General features: G+C 52.0%; 1 protein-coding gene across 11 annotated transcripts in view; it reads left to right on the forward strand.

Moving 5' to 3' along the window:
• Nucleotides 1-23922, forward strand: part of lingo1a (leucine rich repeat and Ig domain containing 1a) — a 369834-nt gene that overhangs the window by 153260 nt on the left and 192652 nt on the right. For all 11 annotated transcript variants that reach the window (XR_007958478.1, XM_052042518.1, XM_052042514.1 and 8 more), the window contains one exon: nt 12142-12319. The gene's annotated coding sequence lies outside the window, so the exon portion shown is untranslated. The remainder of the gene's footprint in view (nt 1-12141; nt 12320-23922) is intronic.

The raw sequence follows: 23922 nt of genomic DNA on the forward strand, positions 1-23922 counted from the left end.
AGTCCGTGGTGCAGTGGCCAGGACTGTACACGGTCTCTAATGTGGTGACCAGGACTGTACACGGTCTGTAGTGCAGTGACCAGGACTGTACATGGTCTGCGGTGCAGTGGCCAGGACTGTACATGGTCTGCGGTGCAGTGGCCAGGACTGTACACGGTCTGCAGTGCAGTGGCCAGGACTGTACACAATACTCCCAATGCAGCGTAACCACTGTTTTGTACAACTGCACCTTGACATCCCGACTCTTATACTCAATGCCTCAGCCTATGAAGGCAACACACCAAATGCCTCTTCGCTACCCTACCCGCCAGTGTCACCATGTTCACCAAGCTACCCACTTCCACCCTGAGGTCCGTCTGTACATCAATGCCCCTGAGGTCCCTGCCATTTACTCCACATGTCCTCCTGGAATTTGACCTCCCAAAGTGCACTACCTCACACCTGTCCGGATTAAGTTCCATGTCACTGCTCCACCCAACTTCCCAGCTGATGCAGGTCCCTCCGTATCCTCAGACAACCTTCTTTGTGATCTATGACTCCACCAAATTTTGTATCATCCACAAACTTAATGATTGGATCACCTACATTCCCATCCAAGTTGTTTACGTATATCACAGACAAAGGTCCCAGCACGATCCCTGCAGTACATCACTGGTTACACAACAAGTACCTTTCAAACCATTGTCTTCAGGTAGCGGGCTCGGGTGTGGAAACACGGGGTTTGGCCTCGGTGAACTTCAGTACATTTGTGGGCGGCGCGCTCTGCAGCTGCAGTGACCGTTGGTGGAGGGACTGGACATTCGGAATGGTGGGGTGGCTCCTTTGTCCCACACAGCACGGAGCTTCCTTTCTGCTGGAGCCACACTCGTGCAGGCAAGCAGAGAGGAACCCCTCACGCTCCTGACTTGTGCTTGTTGTTTGGGGTGTCAGGCGGTGAGTCACCTGCTGCAGGATACACCTGCACGTGGCCACGGTGTTTATGTGCGGATCCAGTTAGGGTTCAGGTCAATGGTGACCCTGCAGGATGTGGATGGGGGAGATGCGGTGATACTACTGCTGACTCAGCCTGTGTCCTCCTCGGTGGCGAGTGGTGTGTGAAGGTTACTGGCCCCTCATCAGCCACACCTGAGTGTGGTCCTTGCTGCATTCAGACAGGGGTTGGTCACTTGCTGAGTTGTGCATGATCAGCGACCACGTGATCCAGGAACATCAGAAACAAGACATGAGGGATTCTGCAGATGCTGGAACCTGGAGCAAGACACACAAGATGCTGGAGCAACTCGGCAGGTCAGGCAGCATCTGTAGAGGGAAATAAAGTTCCTTCAGCATTTTGTGTGTGTTACACTGGAAACAAGAGCAGGATGAGACCACCTGCCCCTGAGCCTGCCCCACCGTTCACTGAGATCATGACACATCCCATCTTGGCCTCAGTGCAACTTTCCTGCTCTCTTCAGGCACTTGACCCTCATAGTTTAAATATCAGGTATTGGTATTGGTTTATTATTGTCACTTGTACTGAGGTACAGTGAAAAACTGATCTTGCATACCAATCGTACAGGTCAATTCATTACACGGTGCAGTTACATTGAGTTAGTACAGAGTGCATTGAGGTAGTACAGGTAAAAACAGTAACAGTACAGAGTAAAGTGTCACAGCTACAGAGAAAGTGCAGTGCAATAAGGTGCAAGGTCACAACAAGGTAGATCGTGAGGTCAGAGTCCATCTCATCATAGTCAATGTTGAGCTTGAATATAGTCAGTAACTCACAGCTCTCTGTGGTAGAGAGTTCCAAAGCACTGAGACCTCTGAAGTAACCAGTTCCTCCTCATCTCCACCTAGAATGGGTGAGCTTTTATTCTGAAACTATGCCCCTTAGTTCAAGATACTTCCACTACGGGAAACATCCTCTCAACACTCACCCTGTCAATCCCCCTCAGGATCTGAAGATCGGGCAGAAGATACAAAAGCCTGAAAGCACATACCACTTGGCTCGATGACAGCTTCTATCCCGCTGTTATAAGACTATTGAATGGTCCCCTTGTACGATAAAATGGGCTCTTGACCTCACAATCTACCTCGTTATGACCCTTGCACCTTATTGTCTGCCTGCACTGCACTTTCTCTGTAACTGTAACACTTTATTCTGCATTCTGTTATTGTTTTACCCTGTACTACCTTGATGCACTGTGTAATGAATTGATCTGTACCAACAGCATGCAAAACAAGTTTTTCACTGTACCTCGGTACATGTGACAATAATAAACCGGTTTACCAAAGATCATGTTTCTCTCTTCTAAACTTGATAGAGTTCAGGCCCAATCTGCTCAACCTCTCTTCATACACCAACCCCTTCATTTTAGGAGCTGACCTGTCTCTGCATTGCCTCCAGTGTAAGTATGACCTTCCCTAGGTATGGAAAGTACTCCCAGTACTCCAGATGTGCTCTCACCTGGGCCCCGGGAAGTTGCAGCACTGGAGTGGGAAGGAATCTTACTGAGAAAAGGGTCACTGGTGGAATTGTTGGTCATCACAGATCTCCCCGTCTGATCGGGTGAGAGGACGTTCCTGGAACTTGTTGGTGGGATGCTGTAGGGTGTTGTCAAGATGGAACCTTCGAGACCCTCAGAGGGAAACACAGTGCACGGAGTGAGCTGGGAATTAGGTGGGATATTAATGGGTGCAGGGAGAACGGGATTAGGGTGGGATCTCATTGATCTCATCTCGACCTGTCATGGAGCAGTGGGCGACTCAGGCACACACTGAATCAGGTTTATTCCCGTCACATGCGAACACTTTGCGTTGAGGTGGTACAAGGGAAAGGCAATAACAGAATGCAGTTTTATAAATCACTGTCATAATATTACACAGCACGGAAACCGGCCCTTCGGCCCACTGTGTCCCTGCTGACCGCTAGTCCCCAGCGACACTGATCCCATTTACCAGTATTTGCTGGTGCCTTGGTGAGTCAAGTACTGGTCTACATATTTCCACAGATCGATAGATTAGATTATTGTCGCCTGCACCAGGTGCAATGAAATTCCTTGCTGGCGTGAAGCATGTGTGGGTAGACAGTGTACGGGGTACTAACACAGCGATAAATCCAGTGAGGAGCGCAGAGCCGCGCAGGAGGAAAGGCTGAAGAGACAATAAGGGGAGAGCTGGAGCCCCGAGTCCGGGGAAGTGGTGTGGGAGAGGTGACTGGTCCAGCAGTCTGACAGCAGTGGGCAACGAGCTGTTCTGGAGTCTGGTTCTCCGGGCTCTCATTCTTTCAAAATCCTTCAATGTTGTGAGAGTCTCTGCCTCGGGCAGTGCGTTCCAGATCCCGACCCTCTCTGCATGAAAAGATTTCTCCCTTAGGCCCCCCCCCCCCTCGAAACTTCCAGCCCCTCACCCTGAACCTCTGTCCTCTGGTGGTGGACATCTCTGCCCTGGGGAGAACATCTCCTCCCGTCCAGCCTACCTCCGCCCTTCACGTCTTTGTGAACCTCCACGCAGACCCCTGTGAGCTTCCCCCACCCCGGGGGAGCAGCCCCACCCATGCACAGGACTGTGTTAGTTTGACCGGTGAGCCGCTGCTGCTCTCTGGGTGAACGCATTTCAGGAGGGTTCTGTTGCAGATGTGGAAATGAGCAGCTGATGCAGCTCTGCGGGCAGCCAGGCGGTGGAGGAGAGAAATCCCCAGCCGCAGTTCCAACAAGCTGGGCAGGCGGTGCGGGGAATGCTGACAGCACCGTTGCTGCGCTCGCCCTCTGCGCACTGGTCAGCGACTCGCTGATCTCCTGGCAATGTGACATCTGTGGGGGCAAACGCAAAACTGAAGGGAGATTTAATTCCGTCTGATTTCTGCAGAGACCGCTCACATCTGCAGCTGTCTGAGGGGTCGTGGGACCAGCTGAAAGCCTCTGAGTTTGTTCAGCTGAACAGTCGGGTTTACATCAGCCCCGTACCCAGTAAAACGCTTAACTACAAAAATATCTGCGTCTGGCAAGCTCCGGTTGACCTGAAGCTTTTGGGAAAGGATTCTACATTTCTTACACTCCCGGGGTGAAAGAAACACCTCGGTATTTTCCCACGGAAAGGCCTGGCTCTGTGGTTCAGATGATAGCCCCCTCGTTCCTCCGTCAGCGGGAATAGTTTCCCTGCATTGACCCAGTCAAATCCTTTCAGCGTTTTTTTTAACTTGATTAGGTCGTCCCTTGATCTGCTCTGCTCAAGGTGCCTGTTCTCTGCAATCTCTCTGTGTGGTTTAACACCTACTATGCCAGTGAATTTCTGTGGCGCCTCCCATTGTGGTGAGGGGCCCATGGTGTAGCCCACCCCGCTCCCTTCCACCCCCCCCCCCCCACAACTTTACCCTCCACACTCCTTCAGGCAAGGGCCACCTTTGTGTTTGACTTTTTATTTGATGTTGTACCTGATCCTCTCACTTCATGTGCTCAGACTCCCAGGTCTCCTTATTAAAACGTGGGGAATACTCAGCAGGTCAGGCAGCATCCCGGGAGAGAGGAGCAGGTGATCATCATTAACTGTTTCAAAGCAGGCTGACCGCCTGAGATTTTCCTCTGTTTTCTGTTCTGCCTCCCATCAGGTCGCCCTGAACTGTTCCTGCCCACTCACTCAATCTGTCTTCGTCTGGTGGTCTGCCTTGTGGGATGCCCCCCTCTACGCAAAAGATGCATCTCACCGTGTGTTTCAATGTACATATGACTAATAAAGAGATCTGATCTGATCTTTTTGGGGCACTGCCCTTCCTCCAGGCTCCAGATGCCCAGACTGCTGCATTCCTGAGGTCTCAGCAGAGAGATTCCAACCTCAGCCCTGAGGCCAGCCTTTATCTAGAGGATGTGGCCCCCCAACCCCCCGAGCTGCGTGTCGTGGACCCCAGCTCTCAGGGACAAACCCCTCGACCCACTGAGTCCACACCGACCCTCAACCACCCCTTACACCCATCCGACACTGATCCCATTCTCCCCACATTCCCATCCTCCCCCCCCCCAGATTCTACCCCTCACCCACACACTGGTGGGACAATTTACAGCAGCCTATTAACCCACCGACCCTGCACGTCGTTGGGATGTGGGAGGGAACTGGATCACCCGGGTGGGGGGGTGGGGAAGACCCACGCAGTCACGGGGAGAGCGTGCAAACTCCACACAGACAGCGCCAGGGGTTGAGATCGAACCTGGTCTCTGGTGTAGCGAGGCAGTGGGTCCACCATCCTCAGTGAAAGCAGGATCCGAAATTATCCTTGGATTAGTGACCAAAGGGGGTTGATCTGCCTGGGGTCAGGACCTGTGCAGGTGCCCTCAAAGAGCTGCAGGCTGCTGACTGGATCCGAACCACAGACAGCAGCAGATGGAGCAGTATCCTCACAATACGGTGCTCAAATATCCCCAGGGCACTGTCTGGGATGGGTCACAGGCGGTGAGGCAGGATCAGAGTTTTGTCGTTAGCAGGTGGGACATTCGGACTGAAGCCAGCATGTGGAGAGGCAGACTGTGCAGTACTGCCAGACCACAGCACCGGACATCCATCCCAATCCGGGCAGTAACAAGAATCAGCCTGCAAGTGCCGGCAAGCTGCTGCATTCCTGTACTGTCCCTGGGAACACCTGCCCATCTTAACTCCACTCTGGACCATAAGAAATAGGAGCAGAATTAGGCCATTCGGCCCATTGAGTCTGCTCTGCCATTCAACTGTGGCTGATTTTTTTCAACCCCATTCTCCCTGTAAGCCTTAAATCAAGAACCTGTCAAGGAGCGCAGCATTTCACAGGTAGATGGGATCCTGCCCTTCATTAGCTGTGGCCATGATGGCACGAGCAGGAACGTCACGTTCCGGCACTGCGGAACGTTGGTGAGCTCGCGCCTGCAGCACTGTGTGTGGTGTGATTGCGATGGAAAGAGAGCTTGCACTGGGGTGTGTCCTTGATATGGAGCGACTGTACACACTGGGGTTGTTCTCCGGGAGCTGAGGGGGTGACCTGATCGGGGTGAGGAGGATGGACAGGGTGGACGTTAAGGACCGTTACCGCATGGTGGGGGTGTCTACAACGAGGTAGATAGGACGTTTAGGGGAGATTTTGAGGAGGAATTTTTTTAGCCAGAGGGGGGTTGGAATCTGGAACCTACTGCTGAGGGGCGCTGGAGGCAGGGACTCACAACATTTAAGAAGCATCTGGACAAGAATTGCTAAAGCATAAAACCTATGGCCCTAATGCAGGGAAATGGGACGTGTGTCTGGGTACAATGGCTGGCATGGACTCGATGGGCCAAAGGGCTTGTGTTTGTGATGTACCACTCTGTGACTATTGGCCTTCACTGACGCTGAGTGAGACAGGCAGATGAATTGGGAGAAGTTGGTTTACCGTGAGCATTTGTGATGTGTCTGTCTGCATGGACATGTTGTGTTCTGAGTATGTGTGTGGACATACAGTGACCCTGTGGACAGCAGATTCAGACCGTCCGCCTGCCCTGTAACAAGACACTGACTGAAGCAAGCAATCTACAACATATGCATAGGTTAATTGTTCTGCCTTGCAAGTAAACCTCTTTGTTTTTTGATCTATCTACACTGCAGCTTAGTGCCTTTGTGAAGACTTTACAGTGTTAAAATCTCGACTGATCCCAGCCCTGAATGTACTCAGTGGCTGAGCATCCACAGCCCACTGAGGGACACAGTTCTGACCAATGTTCTTTGTGAAGAAATCTCTCCCCCTCTCAGTCCTAGACTGCATCCGGTCCCAGACTCTGCACTTGGTCCCGAACTGTGCATCTGGTCCCAGACTCTGTGCACCTGGTCCCGAACTGTGTATCTGGTCACAGACTCTGTGCACCTGGTCCCGAACTGTGTATCTGGTCCCAGACTCTGTGCACCTGGTCCCAGACAGTGCACCTGGTTCCAGACTCTGTGCACCTGGTCCTGGACTCTGCACCTGGTCATGGACCCTGTGCACCTGGTCCCGGACTCTGCGCCTGGTCCCGGACTCTCCAGCCTGAGGAAGAGCCCACCCTGCGAATATCCTTGGCTGGACCCTGTATTCCTTCCCCTGCCTGCCCAATCACTGCTGATGTACCAGCCGTTGGTCGGTGAGCCTTTGCTGAGCCAGGCCCCTGGAATCTCACGGCGGCTCGGTGACGTGCAGAAATTAAAGGAGCAGGAATGACCTCATCTTTGACCTTAAGCTGCAACGTGTCACAGAGCCAGGTGTAAGTGATACTTCTCATTATGTTGGATTGCACAGGAGGTGGAAATGGTTGAGGATTGTTACCACTGGTCCACCTGCCCAAAGTGAATCACCTTCACCTGCTTTCAGTCAAGGGGCACCAGGCTCCGCTCTGAACTTCTGAGCCCCAATCTGATTCCCGCCCAGTCTCCAGGTTCGGAGGGAGGGAGGGGTGTTGTACTCTCACACGGTGCACCTGTCCAAAGCTCCTACAGCTGAGCTAACTGACTTCACCTTTAGTGCTTATTGTAAGCAGATAATGTTTCCCATGAGCCTGGGATTGACTTTAACCCTGGTTTCAGCAGTAAAGCAGGATTAGTTTGTAGTGTTCTGCAGTGCGACGTTTCAATAAACTGGATTTTGAGGAATGAGCTGAGAAAATGGGTTAGGTTTCTGCAGTGCTTTTCCTGAACTCAGCACTTCATGGACAATGCAATACTTCTCAAATGCCAGTCACTGTGGTTGTCTGGGAAACAGAAGAGACAATGTGTGTACATGCTTCACAGCTCCAGTGACCTGGGTTCGATCCTGACCTCTGAACTCCACGCAGAGCTTGCCCGTTCTCCCTGTGACCGCGTGGGTTTCCCCCGGGGTGCTCCACTTTCCTTCTACATCCCAAAGCCATGGAGGTTGGTGGGTTAATTTGCTGCTGTGGCTCACCCCTGGTGTGTGGGTGAGGGGTAGAGTCTGGGGGCAGCTGATGGGAACGTGGGGAGAATAGGATGGGATGGATGTAAATGGGTGGTTGGTGGTTAGTGCCCACTTAGTTTCTGCCTCTGTGACTCTAGCACAACCAACAGACCAATAACGGAGCAGATGATATGTTCTTAATGCTGTTGAGGAGTAAATGTGGCCCCAGGTCCCCAGCAGGAACTCCCAGGGTCCCATCAAAATCAGATCCATGGGACCTCTACATCTACCTCATTTCCATCTTACAGCACCTCTGAGAGTGCAGCTGTCCCGCGGAGCTGCCCGGGGCTGTGGTTATTGGGCCTGTAGTGAGTCAGTATTGTGACGGTCTCTCAGAGCTGGAGGGAGGATGCCCGTGTTAATGCTTCAGACGTTGCTGCACTGACCTTTCCGTTCTCCATGAGTGTTTACTGAACAGTTTTTATACGCAGGACATGTGGAAGTGAGCGGCGGTGATGGATAACCAGTCAGAGGGCAAAGTAATCAGTGTGGTGAAGGGCTGATCGCAGGGTGTGAGAATGTGTTTACACAGTGAACGGGAGAAAATGAAATTCCTTTTAAATGTCAGCTGGAAATTGAAACAGTCTGCTCACCCGAGTGATCACTGTTACAGCTGCTTGTCCTGTACACAGGGCAGACCAGGAGGAGATTAAAATCCCCACCCCAACCAATCCAGGGCCTGCACTGGGATGAGCCCACGTTTAGCTGTTTCCCAGAGAGGGAGGTGTCAACCTCGCTCCCAACTCCTCCAGCCAGGACCCCGTCAATGTGGGGCAGTGTTTATCAGATCACCACACCACAACGTTCGCAGAAACACTCCCTCCCCTCCAACCTTCCCCCTCCCAAAGTCAAAAGAACATCAGAAACAGGAGCAGGAGGAGGCCATCCGGCCCATCGAGCCTGTTCCGTCATTCAATAAGATCATGGCTGATCTGGCCGTGGACTCAGCTCCACCTCCCTGCCTTTCCCCATAACTCTTAGTTCCCCGACTATGCAAAAATCTATCTAACTGTGTCTTAAACATATTTAATGAGGTAGCCTCTGCTGCTTCCCTGGGCAGAGAATTCCACAGATTCACTACTCTCTGGGAAAAGCAGTTCCTCCTCATCTCCGTCCTAAATCTACTCCCCCAAATCTTGAGGCAATGCCCCCTAGTTCTATTCTCACCTACCAGTGGAAGCAACCTTCCTGACTCTATCTTATCTATCCCTTTCATATGTTTCTATAAGATCGTCTCTCATTCTTCTGAATTCCAGTGATTACAGTCCCAGGCGACACAATCTCTCCTCATAGGCTAACCCCCTCATCTCCAGAATCAACCCAGTGAACCTCCTCTGCACCATCTCCAAAGCCTCAAGTAAGTAGACCAGAACTGCACACAGTACTCCAGGTGTGGCCTCACCAGTACCCTGTACAGTGGCAGTATAAACTCAGTAAGCCATCTATCACCCTCACTTCCCCCTCCACCTTCTCTCCACCCCTCCTCGTGGCCCCCTCCAGTGTCTTGTCTCACCCCTCTCCCTGTCCCCCTCCTCCCTGACCTCCATCCTCCTCCCGGCCCCTCGCACCCTCAGACCTCCATGAGCTCACCCTATTCTGCTGCAGTCTCCCTGCGTGCCATGGGTTAAACCCCTCGCCCTCCCACCACCTGGTTTTCGGTGAGGTTGTCACACACCTTCTCCTTGCCGTCAGTGTGGACAGCAGACAGACCCCTCGCCCGGGGTGAGGCCGTGGGGTAACCCCCAGTGCAGGCACACCAGCACGTAACGTGTGCAGTGCCGAGGGAGCCGGGCACATCCACAGGAGGTGTCCTCTGGCCGAGGTGTGGAGCCAAAGCTCCAGCTGGCCCTCAGCTGGGTGTGAAAGTCCTCGCTCTACTTTGAAGGACAACGAGCGGAGCTCACGAGTCCTGACACCTCTCACCCAACATCACCAAGAGCCATAGAGAGACCCAGCACGGAAACAGGCCGTTCCGCGCATCCGAGTCTGTCCTGACCATCAACCACCTATTTACACCAATCCTACCCTGACCCATTTTATTCTCCCCATCAACTCCCAGGTTCCACCACTCACCTACACACCACGGGCAACTGAGCTTGGCCAATTCGCCCTCCAAGTCCCATGTCTTTGGGATGTGGGAGGAAACCGGAGAACCCAGAGGAAGCCCACACATCCACAGGGAGAACGTGCTAGCTCCACACAGACAGCGCCCAAGGTCAGGATCAAACCTGGGCCACTGGAGCTGCTGTACCCTTTGTGGGATCTTGCTGTGCACAAATTGGCTGCTGTGTTTCCTACATTGGGCACCATTTCAGAAGCACTTCATTGACTGTAAATGGACTGTTTTTGAGTTCCTGAAGTTGTGTAAGGTGCCATGGAAATGCAAGTCAAGTCTTCATTTGTTTTCTTTTAATCAATGTTGTTTCCATTGGGTGAAGCCCTCCTTAAACTAATGAGGCTGCATAATTTGGAGGGAATGGAGTGGAGTTTGATCCATGGGGAACATTGCTGCTTAAGGAGTTGGTTACTATTGGATGGGTCTGATTGCTGATGTAGTATGTTCAGTCTTTTAATTACCGAGTACTTCTAATGAGTTTTCAGGATTAATCAAGAGCAAATCCCTCTAGAAATTATTCCCTGTGAAAGGGCCACTGATGTGTGAAAAATCTGCAGCAGAATGGAGGGTAATAAAGATTTCTCAGTTCCAACAAGCTGGGGAGTGATGGTGAGGAGGTGGCCATTACCGCTCTTTACTCATGAAGCTGCTTTATTTCAATTTTACACACCTCAAAGTTCAAATTTTGAGGATCATTTGAAGGTGCCACCTAATTTTTGACATACTTTGCAATGTTATCCATATATGAGCAGTAAGTTGTGTACAAGAGATGAAGCAAGGATAGGAAAGTGTCAAAATACAGCCTGCGCGAGGTGTGAGTGTCACCAGCCAGGTGCGTGGCCCAGAGAGAGGGTGGACTGTCAGCAAGCCGGCAGGCGGAGCTCTGGCCCAGGGGTGGCCCAGGCCTACAGGCCTTCAGCACAGAGCCAAGGCTGATGGTGCAGTTACACTGAGGGCTGCATTACTACTGAGAGACTGTGGGCTCTGGCCTAGGGTTTCCTGGGTACAGAGAGAGCCTGGGGACTGGCCCACACTCTGCCCTCATTGTCTCTTCTCAAACAGTGGAGGCCATCTGACACTTTGAGCCTGCTGCACCGTTCAACATCATGGCTGAATTTACGCTGTATTCTCATCCATTTTCCTTGATTTCCCCTAAAATCCAAAACTCTTACTGACCTCTGTTTTATGTGAACTCCACAACCCCCCAGAGAAGAGATTGCCAAAGCAGAGGGCTACAGACACAGAAAGTAGTGTAGGGGCTGGAAGAGGGGACTGCAGAAATCAGTAGGGGTAGGGACTGGAGGGGGTTACAGAGATAGGAGGGGGTGTAGGCTTTGGAGGAAGGGGGATCAAAGGGAAATGGAGGGATATAGGGGCTTGAGGGGGTTACAGAGACAGGGGTGTAGGGGTTACAGAGACGGGGAGGGGTCAGAGGGGGTTACAGAGGCGGGGAGGGGTGTAGGGGCCGGAGGGGGTTACAGGGAGGGTTGTCGGGGAAGGAGGGGGTTATAGAGGCAGGGAGGGGTATAGGGGCCAGAGGGGGTCACAGAGACGGGGAGGGGTGATTTCCAGCAGGGATTTGATGAGTGAGGTGGGCTCTGGAGCTTACGGAGTGAGATTGGAGATGTTTCTGGCCACAGACTGGAGCAGAGATGCCTGGGCTCACGAGAGATGGGAGGGCTACAGCTCTCCACACCTACCTGAGCTTTATCTCCTCTGTTAAACACTCTTCCAACAATTCTTCTGTCACACTCTAACGCTTCCTGAGAGTTAATACTTTTAATTTACCCGCGCAGTGTCTGGTGACATTCTGTGCTGAAGGGGATTACGGGATATCAGGTGGGCACTGAATGATGTGCGTAGCCTGGCCCCCTCTCTCTCTGGGCCCACCCCGGGTATACTGGAACCCCCACCCAACAAGCACTCTGGAGATCCCCCACCAGAAGGACGGCAGTGGTTGCTGGGGGGAGCTGAGCAGCACCTCAAGGACACTTAGGCAAGGACAGTAACTGGTGGCTTTGGATGCTGTGTCCATATTCTGTTAAAGAATAGATCAGTGAAGTAAGGCCGACTGCGGACATGTTGACTTTCGTTCATCTCCTGCCCACAGATTGTGTTACCAGGAGTACTGGAGTGAGGTTTTCCAGATGGACCTTGTGGTTTGTGGAGATTACCCTGCTCTGAAAATATCCCGGTGATTGAGGTTTGGCCCAGTGCAGCAGCCAGCAGCTCCGTGTGGACTCAACAACCCAACCGCGTGAGGCCCAGTACCTGCAGCAGGTTAACAGGTAAGAAGTGGACGGAGATCTCAGGTGAACCTTGGTGGGCGGATCTTTGACGGCTTGGAAGTGCACTTGGTGTGCGAGGCTCTGATTGATGTGCTTCTGTGACGTGGAGTTGGGGCTGAGCTCACGGCCTTTACATGTTGTAGGATGACGGCACCGTTCCGGAAGCCTGGCGTGGCTCTGTTTCATCAAATCCTCTACTTTGCTGTCAAAATTCACTGACGAATCTGGTCCGCACAGAGCGCACAGATTGTGTCATGTGATAGATGAAGGTGGAATGTTGCCTCGGGGTTGGACGTTGCAGGGTGACTATGTTCTGTGTTCTGCTCTCTGGGCATGGGGGTGAAGGGCTATTATATTCCTTGCTGTTGATTATGTACCTGTGCAATGTTATCAGGAAAAGGTCTTGTGTACTCCTCGATCTGCTCTGTGTGTTCTGTGTACCTGCGCAATGTTATTCTGAAGGAGGATGAAATGTATTGCTTTCTGCTGGATGTTGCAGGTCATCCCAGAGTTGTAGATGTCTGCGGAGGAGGTCCCACTACATGGCATTTAGGTTGCCCTATGTACAAAGCCAGTTCGCTCTGGGATGCCGTGGGGCAGGGTCTCTCCCTTCACCGGGCAGGTCCCTGCCCATGGGTGCCCACCTGTGCCAGAGAGGGGTGGCAGTGACTGCTGTGTGTGTCCCATGCCCCAGGGAGGGGTTGGCCATGTTGCAGGGGTTGTCTTCCCACTCAGAGTCGGCGAGTTACACTGGGGCAGTGTCACTGAGGGTGCAATTGGACAAGGGGCACTGGGGAAATCCCCTCGGCTTCCTGATGCCCAGCTCTCACTCCCATCCTATGGAGTGAGAGGCTAGTGGATGTCTAAAACTAGAGGGCAGAGGTCTGAGGTGAGAGGGAAAATATTTAATAGGGACCTAAGGGGCAACTTCTTCACACAGAGGGTGGTGGGCTGCAGAGGAAGGGGTAGAGGTGGGTACAATTACAGTGCTTAAGAGACATTTAGACAAGCACACGAATGGGAAAGGTTTCAAGGAATAGGGGCCAAACGCAGAAAAATGGGACTAACTCACATAGACAACTTGGTCGGCATGGACAAGATGGGCCGAAGGGTCTGTTTCCGTGCTGTTAGACTCTGTGATTCTATGACTCTACTTGGCCTTGTGTCTGCCAGGGCTCGGGGAAGGGCTGTGTATAAAAGGTGACCGGACTGTGTGTTCATTGTCTGTAAGTCAGGCAGGGTAGAGACACGACCATTGTGAGAGGGAGCCAGAGATTGCTGAACCGTGGGAAATCCTTGTCCACACCCAGCCAGGCCAAAGAGGGAGGTTATTTAGCAGCTGGCTGTGCAAGAGACAAGTTCCTCAACACCTCACTCACTGTAAATATTTATCCAGTCGATAAGAATGATGCAGAGAAAGAGTCTGTAGTTCTATCCCAGCAGCTGGCCTTTCACAGTTGATAACTTGTGTTTTATGGCTGAGGAGCATTTTATAATCTGATGTCTCCTGGATGTGTTCTACAGTGTGGTCGATAATCAGTGTTTTTATAACCTTAACATTCCTCTCAAGCTGCAGAACAGAGCCCCAGCTTGCAAAGGCCGATTTAAAAGTAGCGGAAAAGTCCTGTTCTTGGCTGCGTTTATTGTCATCAGTTTATTTTTAAATGGAGCTGGTGTTTACTGCCCTTAGTGACACTCGAGGGCACATTGTCCTAATTAACCTCTCTCTCTCAGGGTTTGCTGGATGTGGTACCTTGGTGTTGCGTTCTCCTGCACCAGTGCAGTGCATGTAGACAACAGACTGACCACAACCTTTCCAAAACATGTTCCACCTTGTTTTTTCCCTGCTCTGTGAGTGCAGATGTTGGCAGCTGTACAGAGCAGCAGTGAAAGAGGGATCACAGCAGGTCAGCTCCCCAGAATGGATGAAGTCTCTGCTGTGGCATTGAGACATGGGACATGCCAATTCCCACACGGCAATGGGACATGGGTAATCGATCCAGTGGGGTAAGGATAGAAAAGCAAGAGGCAGTGACAGGGCAGATGGTGCTTGGGGGCGAGAAACGAAGCCCACCTTACAGGGCAATCAGCTCCTGAGGAGGAGGGGATGTCCCCACGTGGGGGAGCCTGAGCTGAGGGCCGCTGTTGCAGACAGGGGCATTTGGGAGAAACATCTCCCCAGGGAGCAGGGGTGTGGGCCTTGCTCCCTCGAGAAAGGGCCCAAGGAAACGGCAGGAATGGGTGCAGGGAGGGTGGGATGGACATACGAGGGAGAGGGGGTGGTGATGGGGGAGGGGTAGGACAGAAATAGCCCCAGTTGGGCTGAATGGCCTCTATTGAACACCTGGGTTTAAGACCATGTAACCAGCACGTCAACTGCTGAAAGGGGGTGGTGAGTCTGAGCTCCGTATGGGTCACTGGTTCCCTTCAGCAGTACAGGGTGGAGGCTGGGTGGGGCGGGGGCGTGCAGAGATTGGGTGGGGGTGTTGCCTCAGGAAGAGGGCAGCAAGTGTGTGAGCTGGAGGGAAGCCTGGATGTGGTGGTGAGTGGGGGGGGGGGGGGTGCAGGGAGGGGAGGGGCTGAATGGGGGTGGGTTGGGGTGGGATCGGCCCTGAATGGAGGCTGTAATGTAGTGCATTCAGAAGTCCTGTGACTCGGGGGGAGCGCGAATCGCCCATGGACTCATCAGGGTGTAAGGATTGGAGGAGAGGTCAGTGAAACGGGGACACAGACAGTGCTGAGTCTGTCAGTGACCCCGTTGTGTGACCACTGCCAATCCCAGTGGAAGCAGAGCCTGAGACCATCTCCCTGGCTGTGTGGAGCAGGTCCCTTGTGATTACAATCTTGTGTCTACTTAACACTGAGGAGACATCAAGCCAATGATCTCTGAGTCTTCAATCCCTCCCTCCTGCCAACAAATTAAGAGTGTGAAGAGTGCTCTAGTGTGGACGTTATATGAAAGAAGTGGTTAAACTGGAAAGAGTGCAGAGCAGATTTACGAGGATGTTGCCAGGACTGAGTTACAGGGAGAGGTTGGCCAGGCTGGGTCTTTATTCCTTGGAACGTAGGAGAATGAGGGGCACCCTTATCGAAGTGTTTAAAATTGTGAGGGGAATAGATATGGTGGACAGTAACAGTCTTTTCCCCAGGGTAGGGGAGTCCAAAACCAGGGGACTTAGATTTAGGGTGAGAGGGGAAAGATTTAAAAAGGGACCTGAGGGGCAACTTTTCCACGCAGAGGGCGGTGAGTGTGTGGAATGAGCTGCCAGAGGAAGTGAGTGAGGCAGGTACAACAGGGTCATTTAAGAAGCACTTGGATAGGTACATGGAGGGGCTGAACGCAGGAAACTGGGACCAGCTGGGTGGATAATGTGGTCGGCATGGACTGGTTGGGCCGAAGGGCCTATATCTGTCCTGTGTTGCTCTATGACTCTATCATGGATGGTACTGGAGCTGATTCACCAGAAGAATGAAGACCTACAGACTGAGTTGGTCCCCACAAGAATAATTCTTCCTCAGCTCTGGGTTTCTCCCTTAGAGCATCAATGACTTCTCTTGGTCAGACGCCTCCCGTCCCTGCCACTGCTCCACCGCCTGTTACAGCCTCTGGTGGTGACCAACTCAGTCTGTGGGTGTTCATTCTTCTGGTATCTCAGTCCATCTCATCCCATCACTTCCTCGCTGGAGCACAGATACACGACGTTCCAAAACTGTTCCAACACAGATAAGATTTCTTTATCAGTCACATGTTCATTGAAACACACAGTGAAATGCATCTTTGCGTAGAGTGTTCTGGGGGCAGCCCACAAGTGTCACCACACTTCCATCGCCAACATAGCACGCCCACAACTTCCTAACAGTCGAGTTTGTGATTAATGGGTGAGATGGATTTGGAAGTGTTTTACCTCAAGCTTGAGAGGGGTCTTGAAGCTTTTATTATTCCTTTGTGTGACGAAGGTGTCACTGGCAAGGCCAGCATTTCTTGCCCATCCCTAGAGCCCTTGGAGTGGTGGTGGTGAGGCTCTGCCTTGGAAACTGCCATCCATGTGGTGAAGGCACTCCCACAGTGCTGTTGAGGTTCCAGAATTTGGAGTCAGCAACGTTGAAGGAACAGCGATCTATTTCTGTCAGGATCACGTGTGACATGGTGGTGTCCCCATGTGCCTTGCCTTCTTGGTGGTAGAGGTTGCAGGTTTAGGAGGTGCTGTCGGAGTAGCCTGGGTGAGTAACTGTGGTACATAGTGCAGTCACGGTGCCAGTGGTGGGGACTGAATGCTTGGGATGGTTGATAGGGAGACTATCAAGCGGGCTGCTTTGTCCTGGACATTGTGAAGCTTCTTCAGAGCAATTGGAGCTGCACTCACCCAGGCAAGAGGAGAGGGTCCCATCACAGTCCTGACTTGTGCCTTATAGATATTGCAAAGGCTTCTGGATGTCAGGAGGTGAGTCACTCCCCACAGCATGCCCAGCCTCTGAGCTGTTCCTTTAGGTACACCATCTAGTGCTTGAGTTGGTTAACCTCCTGCTCCCTGGTGACCCCCAGAATGTTGATGGTGGGGAATCAGCATCGAATGTCAAGAGTAGGTGGTAAGTATCATCTGTTGGAGATAGGTATTGTCTGAAGTTGTGTGGCGTGAATGTTACTTGCCAACTATCAGCCCAGGAATACATGCATCCCCACTCCTGACTTCATGATGGAAGGAAGGTCACTGATGAAGCAGCGGAGATGGTTGGGCCTTGGAGATTCCCTGAGCAACTCCTGCAGTGATTTTTGTATTTTCTTCTAAAATAGAAGTAGGCCATTCAGCCCTTTGAGGCCATGCTGCCTCTCAGAGTAATCCCATTGCCCACTTATTACCCTCCAAGCTTTTCTCAAACATTACCTCCACTTATGGTGACACATGAACCAATGTTAGCCTTCATTAGCTGGGCCTTGGAGTCTCAGAGCAGGGAGGTGTAAAATGTTGGTCAGGCCACAGCTGGACACTGTGTGCAGTTCTGGTCACCACGCTGCGGGAAGAGTGTGACCGCACTGGGGAGGGTGCAGAGGAGATTTCCCAGGACCCAGTGTTTTCAGTTATGGGGAGACTGGAGAGGCAGGGATTGTTTTCCTTGGAGCGGAGGAGGTGGGGGTTCCTGAAGGTGTACAAACCTGAGGGCACAGATACGTTGGATTGTAACGAACCTTTCCCCGAGGCAGGGGTGTTTCAGACGTGGGTTTAAGTGAAGAGCAAGCAAGATCTGACCAAGGTTTTGTTTCTGCCCAGAGGGTGGTTGCAACCTGGAACACACTGTGTCGGGGGTGGTGGAGGCAGAGACCCCCACAACGTTTATAGAACACCGAGGCAAGCACTTGGAATGCCAAGGCAGAGTGGGTGATGAGCCAAGTGCTGGTAAATGGGATTGGTGCCAATGGGGTACTGGACGGTTGTCGGGGTCAGTTGTCAGGGACAGTTGTCGGGGACGGTTGCCAGGGATGTGGCGGGCTGACAGGCCTGTTTCTGTGCTTCATAACTTCATGAATCTGACATCCCGCTGGTCTTTGTGGGAGGAAACCGGAGCTCCTGGGAGAAGCCCACACAGTCACAGGGAGAACGTGCATACTCCACACAGACAGCGCCCGAGGTCAGAATTAAACCCAGGTCACTGGAGCTGTGAGATAGCAGCACTACCTGCTGCGCCACCTGCGATATCCTGGGGTGGGAACACCTTACCTTAAGTAAGCACAGCCATCTGTTGTACACACTAGGGCTCCAACCATTGGGGTGTGGTCCCTCGAAAAGCATTGATTTCAGTTATACCAGGGCTCCTTGATGCCAGGCTCAGTCCGATGCTGCCTGGATGTGTCCCTCACACCACGACTGTGGAGTTCTGCTCTTTGGTGGTGTTTGGACCCAGGCTGTGATGGGGTCTGGAGGTGAGTGGTCCTGCTGAAAGCTAAACTGGGCATCAGGGAAATTCTTCCCTGCTGACGACTGGAGTGGACTGACTGGGCAGTAATTAGCCGGATTGGACGTCCTGCTTTTTGCGAATGGGACATCCCTGGGCAGTTTTTGCACACTGTTGGGTAGATGCTGGTGTTGTACAGGAGCAGGTTGACTGGAGGTACAACTGGTTCTGGGACACACGTACTGCAGCTGGGACGTCGCCTTTGATCTGTCAGCCATTTCTTGATTATATGGCATGAATCAGATTGGCTGGTGGTGGTCTCAGGAGGAGGGTGAGGTGGACCATTGTCTCAGCACTCTGGGTTTTGTGGTTAAAGGATCCTGGTTGCCATTTGGCACGCTGTCGTTGAGGATGCGTACGTCCGGCAGCCCTTGCTGAACTACCCCACCGTTCACAGCTGGCTGCCGTAGGGCTGTAGCATGTCATCCGCAGCATTGAGATAACCTGGCTTCAGAAGTCTGCTCTCTGTAGGTCAGTAGGAAAGAGAGTGCAATGCGGGTAAATCACTACAAACCACCTCACCTTTGTGCTCTGAGGTTACGTCTGCCTGGACTAAATGAAAATGAAGAATTGGCTTATTTCCCTGCCAATGGGAAGCCCATTCTTTTACTATAGCTTTTACCCCTCTTCCCCTGCCTGCTTGCTGTGGTCCACAACTATTTGTTTCATTTTACTCATTGTTTTGCTTTCCTGCTGCTATTTCCGTGATTACGTTGAACCTCACTGATCATAGAATGAGCAGCAGGAAAGAAGCAACCCCTGGCTGGTTCCCAGAGAGTGAGGGAGGTGTTAGACCAGGAACCAAAATCCTGCTCAAAGGGAGAGGTTTCCGGGTGTAACTCCCAGTTTAAAGAATACATGGTCTGAATCAGTTGGGATGTAAAGAGATCCCCCAGGAATGGAGTAAGTTGCCTGCCCAGCAGTTTTGGGGTGTAGGTTAAGCAGGAACTCTCTCTGCCTGAGTGTGCTATCGTGCCCGGAGCCCAGCTCTGTCTTCACTCCTGAGGTCTGACAGCACCTCAGGTTTAAAATTCACAACCTCCTGTTGAAGTTCCTGCTTCTTATGGATATGATCATAATTTCCCCATGGTTTCACCTTTCCCCATCTCTGGAGCCTCCCCCAGCCCGACATCTCTCTGGGTTCTGCACTTCCCTCCATCTCCTCCTTCTCTTAGCCATCCCTGAGTTTAATCACTCTGACACTGGTGGCCGTGCCTTCAGCTGCCTGGCTCCTGAGCTCTGGAATTCTCTCCTCAAACCCCTCATTAACCTACCTCAGTGACCAAGATTTTGGTCACCTTCCCTAACACCTCTCTTGCTATCTGGGGAGTACCTGGAGCTGCTTGACCTTGTTGAAAGTGCTTTATGAATGCGTGTTGCTGTTTGTTAATTCATTATAGTCAGAATAAGGAATGGGAACGGAGGAGGCCATTCGGCCCTTCCAGCACCTGCTGTGCTATTCCATGAGATTATGGTCAACCAGCTTTCCTCGAACCCACTCGCCCACCCTCTCCCATTTCCTTAATGATTCAAAGTCAACCTCAGCTTTGTATGTATTCAAGGATGCACCCTCCACGGCTTTCTGGGGCAAGGAACCTCAAAGAGTCAAAGCCTTTTGAGATAAACCCAACTATAGCTCCCACTTTTTGCTTCCCACTCTTTCGTATAAGAGTATTGCGATGGCAGTTTTCCTATCTTCAGGTGTCTCTCCGGAACCTAAGGAATCTTTATCAGGGACACATTGTTCATCTTTTCCCACATGATTTCTACAGACGTATGTGAAGGTGTCAGTGACCCCTTCAAACCACGGTGACTCTGGGTGAAAAGGTTTGGGGTGGGAGTTCCACTATTTGGTCCCAGTGCTTATGTCCAAGTCAGGCTGGCGTGTGAGTGAAGGGGAACCTGTGGATGGTGGTGTTCCCATTTGTCTGCCTGTCTCATCTCTCGGAAGCTATGGTTTGGGAGGTGTGTTGGAGGGAGCAGTTTGTAGCGGGTGCACACAGTGTGCTGACAGTGGGGGGAAGGAGTGCTTCTAGTGTGGTGGTTGGGGTACCCACCGAGCTGGCTGCTGTGTCCAGGATGATGTCAAACTTCTGCAGAGTTGTGGAGCAGCCTTCATTCAGGCCAGGAGAGTGTTCCCTCACGCTCCTGGCGTGCTTTGTAAACGCAGAAAGACTTTGGCGTGTCTGACGGGCAGTAACTTGCCACAGAATGTCCAAAATCCAACCTATCCTGTAGTCCTGGTAGTTATCTGCTGGTTTAGTTGTGCTTCTGGTCAATGGTGATTCCCAGCATGTTGATGATGGGGTCTTGGTGATGCCAGTGCCTTTGAATGTCAAGGTTAGGTGGTTAGATCCTTGTTGGAGACGGTCCTAGCCTGACACTTCTGTAGTAAGAACGTTGCTTGCCACTTATCAGCCTTGACTGAATGTTGCCCAAGTCGTACTGCATGCAGGCAATGGGCCACTTCATTTACTGAGAAGTTGTGTGCGGAACTGAGCATCATGTGATCATCAGTGAACATCCCCACTTCTGATGGAAGGAGGGTCATGGATAAAGCAGCTGATGATGGTTGGGGCAAAGGCACTGCCCTGAGGGACTCCTGCAGTGATGTCCTTCAACAACCACAACCATTATCTTTGGACCAGGTGTGGTTCCAACCATCAGTGCCAGTCCCAAAGTGCTGATCCCATGAAGGGACAGGTCAGTGGCTGGTGTGGATTGGGAAGTAATGGTAGTTAGTGAAAGGGAAAGAACGAAATTCCTGGCCATTCACTTCTGGCCCTCCTTCCCCCTGGTGCACAAGGTGAAGGGAATCACTGAAGCATTGGCTCAATAACGTAAAGTGGCCATAATGGAGCAGCATTTATCTGGCGGAGCTGTGTGTGTGTGTTTACATCTGTTTAATAAGCAATGTTTCTTTGTTCACTGCCTGGCATACTCACAGACACGCTGGTAATCTGCAGCTAATTATAGATAGTGCCAGCAAATGATCAGGTAATTGAACAAAATAAACCCTTTGGCAGTGAAGAAGGAGCTGAAATTTGTCAGGAGAAGGAGGAAGCAGATCCCGAGGTTGCACAGTGATCATGTTTCCCACCGTCACTTAGCAGTCTTACTTTGGGAATGGAGACACCAGAGACTGCAGACGCTGGAACCTGGAGCAACAAACGATCTGCTGGAGGAACTCAGCGGGTCGAGCAGCATCTGTGGGGGAAAGCAATGGTTGATGTTTTGGGGCAAAACCTTGCATCAGAACTAATCAGGACATCGTAGCTGAGTTCCTCCAGCAGAATATTTGTTACTAGCTTTGGGAATGTTGCACGAAGTCACAGAGAGGTGACGGCTTCAGAGTGTGGAGATTAACTCTGAGTGTCCACTCTGGATCTCAGCAATGTTTTCTGTTACAGTGCCCCTTTAATGTAGCAGAGAGCCCCTGAGAACAAAACTGGTGCTGAGCCAAGGAGCAGGGGAATGAGGACTGATGCACACAGGCTGGTCACAGACAGGAGTTCAAGGAAACAGCTCAGAGAGGAGAAGGGTAGGTGCAGAAAGGATTGGGAAGCGAATTGACAAATGGACTAGACACACGAACAGCTGCTTCCAGTGCAGTACCGAGGGAGCGCTGCCCTGTCAGAGGAGCTGTCCTTTCAATGAGATGTGAGATCAAGGCCTGGACTGCCTCTCAGCATTACCTGGAAGCAGCAACCTTCTCCTTCGTCCCACGCCAACTTTTACACCTCCACCAATATGAATAGAAAGCAAATTATTTGGTGGTCGTCATTTTGTTGATTGTGGGATCTTTCTGTGTACAAATCCCTGCATTACAAGCATGGCTACACATGACTGGGATGTCCTCTGGGTGTGAGAAGGTCCCTTGGAATACAAGTTCGGTATCGGTAGGGAACCGTGGACCGTGGACTGTAGGGAACTGGTGTTGGATCCTTTGAGATCACCAGAAATGATCAAGGGCTTTGGGACCATGATAAAGGCAAGAGTGCACAGAGAACGTAGGGGAGGGGGGAAGAGGCAGGTAGCAGGAAGAACGGGGAGAACAGAAAGCATAGAGTGATGTGGGCAGAAGGTGAAGGCAGACAGTATGTGGAGGGATGGAAGGTTATGGGAGCTGGTGTTCCCCTGCATCTGCTGCCCTTGGTGGTGGAGGTGACGGGTTTGGCAGGTGCTGTTGCAGCACAGCCCCTGAATGGATGAGTTAAGTGGGCAGTGGATGCAGGCGTTGCCATGACACCCAAATCCCCAAGAAAAGATACACAAACCTGGGTGAGTTAGTGCAGTGAATGTGGTGGGTTGTGTACACTGCAGCCACACTGCGATGGTGGTCGAGGCAGTGAATCGTCCGCTGGGGGATGCGGTGCTTTCTCCTGGATGGTGGTGTTGATGAATGGAGAGTATTCCTTGTAGCTGGTGTGAAAGGTGTCAGGAGGTGGGTCACTTGCTGCAGCATGCCTGACCTCTGACCTGCCCTTGTAGCCACGGTATTAATGTGGTTGGTCCAACAGAGTTCCTGGCCACTGGTGGCCCCTGGGATGTTGAGTGCAGGGCTCTGGGCTGTGCAGTGGTAAAGCTGTTGAATGCCATGGGTAGGTGCTGCTGGTCCTATTCATTAAGCTGTGACAACTGGGAATGCACACAGGGTGAGAGGGGGGAGGTTTCAAAGGGACCAGAGGGTGGTCCATATATGGAATGAGCTACCAGGGGAAGTGGTTGAGGCAGGTACATTAACAACATTTAGAAGACACTTGGACAGGTACACGGATGGGAAAAGTTCAGAGGGACATGGGCCAAACACGGGAAAATAGGACAGGCTGAGTTGGGCATCATGGACGAGTTGGGCCGAAGGGCCTGTTTCCATGCTGTATGACTCCGTGTGGCTGAACGTTGGGTGGCATTGGGCTGGTGTGTGACTGTTCCCAGCACTGGTCCCACACCCTGCGCACTGGCCCCACACCCTGCGCATTGGCTCCACACCCTGCACACTGGTCCCACACCCTGCACACTGACTAGCCTCACGCGGACAGTGGCAGCTGTGAAATAGTTAGTAGGGTTCAAAGTCGCATCCACAGAGGTGGGTCAGGTTGGACCTTCCTGCAAAGGTTGTTCATACAAAGACCAGCGAACAAACAGGCTCATTATTCACTGTTGAACATACAGGAAATTCTCCTTCAAAGAACAACTCTTAATTATGTTCATCAATCAGTTGTCACTTTTATTAAGCTGACCCAGATATTCAGACCCCATTACATTGTGATAACTGCCTCGTTCTCTCACTATGGTGGGGCTGTTGGTTCCAGCCTCGTGACCAAGTCTCGGGTCCGAAAAGGTTGGCGATTGAGGAGAGGGGCAGAGGTCAAAGGTCTACGCTTTGAGGCACAGATGATGCAGCTGGGGGATTCGGACCCCGCAGTGGGGCCGAGAGAGGGACCTGCTGGTGGTGCGGTGATTGCGGTGGGGGTCAATGCCCACCTCTCGAAGGAGGGAGGTACAATGTGGACAGGGTGGGGATTGCCCACAATGCAGTGTGGGGGGGGTGGCGGCTTGCTGTGTGTAAACTGGCCGACATTTCGCAGGGACACCACTCAGTGCAACATGAGGGCTTTGGCACATCCTGAGAGGCACTACAGAAATTCAGTCTT

This window comes from Pristis pectinata, chromosome 32, assembly GCF_009764475.1.
Source record: "Pristis pectinata isolate sPriPec2 chromosome 32, sPriPec2.1.pri, whole genome shotgun sequence".
Taxonomy (NCBI): Eukaryota; Metazoa; Chordata; class Chondrichthyes; order Rhinopristiformes; family Pristidae; genus Pristis; species Pristis pectinata.